Source organism: Gavialis gangeticus, unplaced genomic scaffold (assembly GCF_001723915.1).
Source record: "Gavialis gangeticus isolate Ggan-Ray unplaced genomic scaffold, GavGan_comp1, whole genome shotgun sequence".
NCBI lineage: Eukaryota > Metazoa > Chordata > Crocodylia > Gavialidae > Gavialis > Gavialis gangeticus.
In genome coordinates, this window is record NW_017728996.1 from 44,762,051 (window position 1) to 44,771,277 (window position 9,227).

The 9,227-nt window shown below is 43.4% G+C and overlaps 1 protein-coding gene across 1 annotated transcript in view; it reads left to right on the forward strand.

Annotated features, from left to right (window-relative positions):
- The first annotated feature begins 6 nt into the window (after window positions 1-6).
- CHRNA5 (cholinergic receptor nicotinic alpha 5 subunit) overlaps window positions 7-9,227 on the forward strand; it is a 23,834-nt gene continuing 14,613 nt past the window's right edge. Inside the window, exon 1 of the mRNA XM_019504408.1 lies at window positions 7-83. The gene's annotated coding sequence lies outside the window, so the exon portion shown is untranslated. The remainder of the gene's footprint in view (window positions 84-9,227) is intronic.

Sequence of the window (9,227 nt, forward strand, 5' to 3'; positions counted from 1 at the left end):
CGGCGGCCCCGGGCCCCTGCTCGTGCTCAGTTGCCTGTGCGCGCCCCTGCTCGGGGAGCCAGGCGGCAGCGCCCAGTCGGCGGGTAAGCGCCGCCCGTGCCCGCGGGGAAGGGGGCGGGCCTGGGAAGCAGCTTCGGGCTCGGGCTCCCTCGGCCCCGCGCTCCGCCGGGCGCTGCTGAAGGGGCTGGTCCCGAGATCCCTGCCCCGTTGGCTGCTCCGCTCCTTTCCGAGCGCGAAGCCCCCAGGCCGGGGCTGGGGGCTGCCCCTGAAGCACTCCCGCCTGGTGCAGGAGTAAACCCGGGGACTGACAGTGACTTGAGACAGAAGTCCGAGAGGGAATGGCTGGGTTCTTTTTTTTTCTTTTCACTTTCAGAGATGAGAGTAAAAACTAAAAAGCCAACAGTACAAATACTGTTCCCTTTCTTCCCCGGGGAGGGTGGCGGGAAGTTGGAATGGGCTCCTGAGGGCGGTGGTGCTCTCCCCTACCTCGGGGGTCTTCAAGAGAAGGCTGGACAGGCATCTGGCTGTTCCTGCCCAGGACAGGGGGTCGGACTCCATGATCTGTTGAGGGCCCTTCCGACCCGAGCATCTATGAGTCTATGAAATACGTGCTTTCGCTTCGAAAATGTGCAGAATCTTTTACGTGTCACTATTGTGCTAAATGTGACTTGATGAATATTACTGGCAATTACAATCATTGGAAAACGACATTTTCACCAATAAAAATGTGTGTTTCATAGAATCATAGAAAACGAGGGTGGGAGGGGACCTCAGGAGGTCACATCTCATTCAAGCCCCTGCTCAAAACAGGACCAGCCCCAACTAGATCATCACAGGCACAGCTTTGTCTACCAGAGTCTTAACAACTGCTCATCCTAGTAGAAGGAGAATAGTTGTACTAGAATATTTCATATGACATGATCCAGTGCTTTTGGATATACTCACTTTTGTTTTTGGTGAGAATTTGAATATGAATCTGAGAGGGGAAAACTGTATTTCCTTTATTTCATTTGTTATGAAGTACAATTGAATTTACTAGTAAAAACGTAAGAGAGAGGATATTTAATCAGTTATCTAAAAGAGTGGCAAATAGGAAGAGTAAACTGTATCATCATACCACTTTTTATAGCATGATGTTAAAAATTGTACAGGGATATACTTTGAAAGGTTTTCAGTGAGTACCTGATCAGATGGATCTGAACTCTCTTGCTGTAGTTGATACTTTCCAAGCATTTGAAAAGGAAACTTCGTATCAGTTATTGCAGTTTAATGGTGGTGTCAGGATGCTTGAGTATCCCAGGCTTACAAAATATAGCGTGTCAGAAAACAAAATGAGTTGATTGCCTGTAAATCAATGTTTGCAGTTTTTTCATGCTCCAGGTTGTTGCCGTCACCTGCAGATGGGACAGGAATAATAGCATTCTGAAGTGAATTAAAATGGAAGCTGCATCTATTAGATTTGTAGATCCAACCTTCCTGTGCTTATATGTTTACCATTTTTTGCCTTTAAAAATTATTTGTGTTTCCTTTTGAGAATGTTGGAAGAAAATGGAATTTTCTGATGGGCTGTAGGGAAATCACAGAAGCTCTTGTTTAGCTCTACGTGAAAAATACAGCAAATCTACTACTGATATACTGGAAAATGCTTCTGAAAAAAGATACTGCCATGTCTTCTGAACTCCACTACTGTGCTCTGTGTACTTAGGCAAAGTACTTGATATCTACAAGCCTCAAAGCAATACATGCCCATGTATCTGAGACTGGGACTTAGCTGCAGAAACATAATTTGTCAGTTGACGAATTGTCTACTAGTGCACAACCTCTGTGGCATCAAGGGCATCAACTGGCAACTTGACAGGAACCTGAGGGCTGTACATATGCATAAGTATTTACATTAATGGTCAATTTGTATTTACTTCCATTCTGCATGCCAATAAGCAACACTGGTTATGTATATATATTATTTACTGTAAAACCCTCTAGATTTTCTTTTCCGTTGTCTCTCTTCTGCTGCTCACACATTCTACTCCCTCCCTCCCTCCCCCCCCACTTTAGATTTGAGGGATTTTATCCTTCCAGCTTCCTTATCAGTTGTTTGTTTGCTACCCTGAGTCGGTCTTCCCCAGCATTCAACATGTCACCCTTTCCATCCTCAGTGCTAGGTCCATGGTCAGTGAAAATTATTCCTATCTTCTGATCCTGGCTTGAAGATAAAAGATGAAATTACAGGTGCACCAATAGAAATTTTTCAGGCTGATGCCAATGGCTGATTTTTAAGAAGCTATATCATCCAATACCAATCCGATTCCAATATGTAGCTGGGCAGCTTGGCAACCAGCGTTGGGCTGGGCAAAGGCGTGTGGGGGAGGGGGCAGATCAAGGCCCCTGTGGTGAGGAAGGGAGTGAGGCTTGGGCAGGCACTACTCAAACAGGACAGGACAGGGCGTAGGATGGAGCCACAGCTTGTCCAAGTGCTATGGGGGGGCAGCTCCTGTCCTGCCCACACCCCAGGAGGCATGAGCATGTGCCCCTAGATCTGTGTGGGACAGGATAGGCTGGGGCCGGGGCTGGCTGGGCTCTTCCCATCAGGGGCTAGGCCAGACTGCAGTGCACTCAGGGTGGGCTGCAGTGGCTCTGGGAGCGGGACTATGGGGTGGAGCTGCAGCCACCCCAAAATTTGCTGTACTCCCCATCCTAGCACTGCCACTGTGTGCCCTGAGAGCAGTGTAGCCTGGCCCAGCCCCTGCTGGAAAAAGCCCAGTGCAGCCCTGGGCCCAGCCTACCCAGCATGCAGATCCGGGGACACATGCCCCCCCATGCCCTCCTGGGGTTTGTGCAGGGCAGGAGCTGCCCCTGCACTCCCAGGACAAGCCACTCATGGCTCTGTCCCGTGCCTGCCCCACCCCAGCTGAGAACTGCCTGCTTCAGCCCCACTCCTTCCCTCACCCTAGGGGACTCAATCTGCGACCCCCACCCCTTCCCCCACACCAGACTTACCAGCCAGATGCTGGTCTCCAAGCTGATGGGTTGTGCTCCTGGCTCCATGCGTGTTGCGGCTGTGTACATGCACGGGGCATTTATCAGCCACATTATCGGCTGCATCAGGCAAAAAAAAAGATGATTTCTGATGCTTTCAATTTTCCCTATATTGGTGTCAATCTGATATGAGACCAATGTATTGGTGTACCTCTAGATGAAATCCTGGTTGTATTGAAGGCAGCGGCAAAACTCTCTCTACTTCATTAGAAACAGAATTTTTACTCAGAGTCTTTGCTTCACTTAGCCAGCCAGCCAGCGCTGGGCATTTGGTTTCTTCACCTGCCTTCTCTGTTCAGTAGAGAGTGGACCTTGCTTCTACTCACCACCGAAGAACAGAATAAGCTAATCCTAACCCACAATCAAGTGCTGCTATGGCTTGCAGGGGAATGAATTTTATTAAATGCATTTAATATGTATTCACAGTAGCATCTACTAAGGACCTTCCAAGCATGATTACTGTTCTGAGGAGATTTTATTCTATGAACAAACTAATGGAAGACAAAATAGGTAATCTGTGTACAAATCAGCTTGATTTTTTGTAAGCAGTGTGGCAGGTTACTGTGTGATATGATCAATTTTTATCAAGGTTTGCAAATCTGTTCATCAGCCAAGAGTAGTAAGACTTCCAAGCTCAAAAGCTATTCTCAGATATTTTGCAGAAATTTTAATCTAGAGTTTCTAGTTATTCTGAAAGTCAGTTGAACATAAAACACTGTGTTTCTTTACTTATAGACAGCTCCTATGCCTCTACGCATGTTCTGCAGCTTTGCCAGCTAGTACCTAACACAGTGAAATTACATACTCTGGTCAGTCTTACCCTAGATGTTCAAATCCTTGCATGCTGCAGTGTGCAGTTGTCAGGTATGTCAGTTTTGCTTCGCTACTTAAAGAATTGAGTAGCAGAAAAAGCATGCAGCAAAATTATTCATAGGTGAGAGGGACAGGAGAGAACTTTCTGCAGTAGTTAGAAAAACAAATCCCAGGTGGAAAAGGGCATGGACATTTCTTTCTTAAGAGCTGTCTTAAGAGTATCAGGAAAGTCGTGGTCTCTCAACACCTGAAGTGAGCCAGTAGTTCAGGACAATACGTTTAATGTGGTTTCTTGTTTATTAGAACACATTTTAAACATTGCAGCTTACAGTTCTGAGTGTCTTCCTTTCCTTTCACTGAGCTATTGTAGTCGCATAAAAATTCTTCTTTTACTTCTTTTGTTTTTGGAGAAGAATGAAGTAGCTTACAGTTAAAGGGTATTTGAGTGATACCAGTGATGGCTCGCAAAAGAAAGCAGAAAGATCTTTGTAAAAAGATGAAAAGGGATTATATGAAGGCAGTAGTTACATTTTCTGTGGAATGGAATTTTCTTTTGGAAATTGAAAATGGAAGGATGTAGTTTTAATCCACTTTACTTTGTATTAAGCATTTTATTAATGGGATAGTATGTTGCAAAATTAATTTAGGATGTTGTAGCTTTAATTGAACAAAACCGTTAGTGCAGTAAATATTATATTTAGAATTAATTGACACACAATATCAGTTCAATTTTAAATGCATTGCTTGTCTTACTCTTTTATTCAGGATTTTATCTGAATCTGATGGAGCAAAATAACAGTTCCACTTCAGAACAAAACTGCAGAGGTCTCTGAGCAAAGCATGATAAAAACATGTTTTGTGCATTATATCACAAAAAAAAGTGATGTCAATTATGAGGGGCACTGGGGAGCAGTGGGACTCATCTGGGCAAGCGGGGGAGGAAGTGGTGGGTGGGATGTTTACACTAAAGTGTAGCCTAGAGTGGCTACAACTTATTGTAACAAGCTGGGTAACACTGTTCAGAGAGAATCCTGCCCTGGAGTGGCATAACTTTGACCCACATAACAAATGTTTACAACTAGTTTCAAGTGTTGATGTGCAGACAATCCAGGGATTAAGAACTCCAGGAGCTGACCAAAATTACCGTGGAAGGGCCTTTGTTGATTAGTGTTAGTGCCAGCTTTGAGTTTGGACCAGTCACACCCATAGTCTAGTCGCACCCTTTTCTGAGTGTCCCCCACCTACACAACTGTGACTTGCCACTGGAAGCCTGGTGAGCAGTGCAGGACTAGGAGCTGTAGCTGGGAGTTGCCACTAGAGGGCTGCTGAACCCAGGAGAGGCTTCTATCCCTGCTCTGTGGGTGGGGGTGTGAGAGATCCTGGGATACTGGAGGACTTTAGGTTGAGCAGCATATCTGTGGGGAGTGACCACTACTTAATGGAACAGGGGCTGGGTAGCGCAGATCAGAGATAATCCTGCCCTGGAGTGGTGAAACTTTGAGCCACATAATGAGCACTTAAAGCCACTTTAAGATGTTAATGTGCAGACAGTCCAGGGGTTAAGAGGTCTAGGAGCCTCCCAGAATTACCGTGTAACAAGGCCTTAGTAAACTGGATCAGGTTAATAACATACAGATTTACTGCCATTTCTTTTTAAGTCCATCAGGTGCTTGGTTCTTTGTCACCTCCTGGCTCTCACTGGCTGTCCAAATGATAAAGTGTGGAGGGGAAGGGAAGGGAAATACCATATTTACTCACATATCGCATGCGTGCACACACACCTCTCTTTGCCCAAGAAGTCAGGCTTCCAAAATTGGAGCACAGGTCTTAAGCAGGGAAGCTGATTTCCTGCTTGGAATAGAAGTACCCGGATTTCTATTACGCAGCATTACTATCCAGGCAGCTGCTGTAGTCAGTTGACTTAAAGGCTCATTGTTCTTCACTCTGCAGGTATTAACAATCATCTCTCCTTTTTAATGATTTTGATGTTCCAGTAATCAAGCTAACCTTTCTTCAGGCAATTTTACTGTCTGCCAGCTGCTCTTAGTCTCTCCTCTATTTCATAGCTTTGTGGGTTCTTTGGCTGTTTTAGAATTATAGATTCACCCGTGGAGACCAGTCTTTGGCAGCAGTTAGGATTTCAGCTTTTAGTAAAGCAGGAAAGGGAGGATGAATCAGCTGAAGATTAGACTCTCTGTGCCCTATGCAGCTGTAAGTCGGGAAAAATCTTTTTTTCTTCATTTTGCCTTTCAAAAACAAGGTGCATTTCTTATTCCAGGGTGTCATGTATGAGAGGAAATATGGTATCTGTGTATTGAGATTATGCATTATGGATGCCTGGTATAATAATATGATAATACAGAGGTAATGCATCAGTTTTTTACTTCACTGAACATGTTGAAACAGCTAAGCACAAAAGATGTACAGTATTAGGCAGCTTAGAGTCTTGGTAAGCCAAGAGGGGCTTTTAAAGAGAGTATTTTGTATCTTATAATTCATGTCACAGTAGCTTAATATAACACCAGGCATCTTCCTGTTTTAAATCAGGTATCCTCTCTTCTCCAATTCAAAAGTGAGCTAGGGCTGCAAAATGTTGGGACCAACTTCAGTTTGTAAAAGGTTAAATAAAATGAGAAAGGAAAGTGCATGACTTTAAGTGTCTGTTTACTATTTGATCTGGCAGTATTGGAATGTTAAACCCTAATACTCAGCTGTAGTAAACATTCAAGCCTATCAGCTGGCTGTTACTCATTCTTAATTCAAGGTTGAGTAATCATTTGGCAAAATGAATCTATTACTGTAGACTGAAAGCTGGTTCTGTGAAACTCCAGGGGAATAATATCAACAACTAATGTCTCTTTTCCTGACCTGCAGTTCCCTAGAAGTTGAATCTGTAGACTTCTTAACAAAAAGATTCTTAACTAACTATCAAATTAGTACATTTCTTATGTGAGAATACATAAGAAAAATGGTGTAGTTTTCATGTATTCAGATTGCAAATATTTTTGGATTTGTATTAAATAAACTAAATATTTGAAATACACCTTGAAGCAGAATGGGCTGTGGTGTAGTTTAGAAGCTGCAGTTTTTAATATTCATATTCTTTTCTAAATAGGAAGGTTGGTGCATTCTTCTATCTGAAGTTTCTGAGTAATCTTTAAATAAAGTACATTGCCTTAATCTAGCCTGTAATGGATTGTAATGTCAGAGCACAAACTACAGTTCCCAGAAGGTTGCTGAGGAAGAGAGGAAGCGAAGGAGAGCTTGGACTGCATGTGAAACAACTTGGCAGTTGGAGGGTGGCAGTGAGAGGTGGCAGCTGGAGAGAAATGTGGCAGAGACTAAAAGCAGCCACAGCGGTGCTCAAGCATGGAGCCAAAGTAGATGGTCACTAAGTGTTCTGTGGGACCAAAGACTGGTTTGGAGCTCCATCTTGAGTTGTGGGTGGGTAAGGCTTCTTCAGCCTATATGCTAGGTTGTTAATGTTCGCTGTTACCTTGCTATCTGCTCCTGAGTGGTTTCACCACTGAATCACTGTTTATTACCTGTTATGTATATCCTGCATGTATGTACCCTAATGTTTATTCACCTGTACGTTTCCTCATCTTAGCCCATTGGCCTGTGATTCTAACCCCCAGTATCCCCTATACAAAAACTGGGAGCCCTCCTCTTCTGCTTCCTGTGCCAGTTTCTGGGGCTCCGAGGTTCAGTACAACTGGAAGGGACATGATGCAGATGATTAGGGCTAGGTCCACATCCAGCAGGAGACAGTTCATGATGCACTACATTTATCAGTGGAAGCCACTAATTCATGGTAGGGTTTGATACCAGGACAGGTTGCAAACCTCTGACAAAATTGGCCATACCCCACCCACAGTTGCAGAAACCAGCAATCCCTGTTAGCTTGCCAAGTTGCTTCTGCTTGCCCTTCAGTATTACCTCCATTTTATACCTTAGTTAAGTTGAAGCTCAGTCCCGTTCCCTTCTTTGGTCAGAGCATTGGGAACATAAGGAAACTATGTTGTTTGTATCTGATGTGGAAAACACGTCCTGTAGAAGTGTCATCAGTATACTGATGGCACTTCTACCCTAAATTCTTTACTGTCTCCCCTGTGGGCTGCATTTATATGTTGAACAAGAATAATCACAAAAGGGAACCTGGCAGAACCCTAGAGATCTAACAATATACAAATAAATATCTATTTTGCCTTCTAAAAACTTGCCCTCTAGCTTTTCCATTGCACTCACTTTGCCAAGATGGAGCAAATAGAAGGGTCAGGTAAAAATTGCAAGCTATAAACAGGAAACAGGTAACGGAAGCTACTCCATCACTGCTTTGTACAGCATTGAAGTATGAAGACTAGTCCTAGTTGATAATCAACTGAATTATGCAATCCTCTCTCTCTGGAGGTGAAGAGAAAGATCTGGTTTAATAATGCAATTTTATTGTTGGTGGAAATGACTCTATTCTGAGGGTAACAAAGCGAAGAGGAATACTGCCCAAACTAAAGCACTTAGAAAGTATTCCAGTTTGATCTCTTGTATCATTCCATCTAGAAAGTTAGCAGCATTAGCATTTACTCGATTTTAATGATGCTCATATTTCCTTTAGTTAGACACTGTCTTGCATTGACTTCTAGAGGAACTATTGACAAAACTTTAATTTAATACAGCTTAAGGTCAATTACTTGTAAGAAGCGTCTTGGGAGGTTGATAGAGTAGAATGTTAAGTTTAAGCTAGTTGCTAAAGGATATACAGGTGCTGAGAAATCTTATCCCATAATGGCATGGAAGGAATCAATGCCTAGGAGCAGCTTTTAAACAAAAACCAGCTTCTAGTCATTTATTTGAATCTCATAGTTCATAGTTTCATAGTAGGGTCAGAAGGGACCTGAGCAGATCATCAAGTCTGACCCCCTGCCATGGCAGGAAAGAGTACTGGGGTCAAACGACCCCAGCTAGGTGATTGTCAAGCCTTGTCTTAAAGACCCCCAGGGAAGGAGCCAGTACCACTTCGCTTGGAAGTAGGTTCCAGATCCTAGCCACCCTGACAGTGAAGTAGCACCTCCTGATGTCTAATCTGAATTCACCCTCTGCCAGCTTGTGACCGTAAAAGGCCTGTTCTTTTTTTTTCAGTAGATGTTAAGATGCTGTCCTAGATGGTGTCTCATTAAATGCAAGTGTATACACGTTATTTAAAAAAGTATGCTTTTCTTGTCTTTCAGTTTCAGTTTCAGTATTTAAGAGACCTGTATGTGTAACGCTATTTTCCAAACACTTTTCCAGAAAATATTTATTATTTAAAAAGTGAATGTGATTACCTAGGAGTGCACCAATAAAGATTTTTTTGGCCGATACTGATGGCTGATTTTTAACCA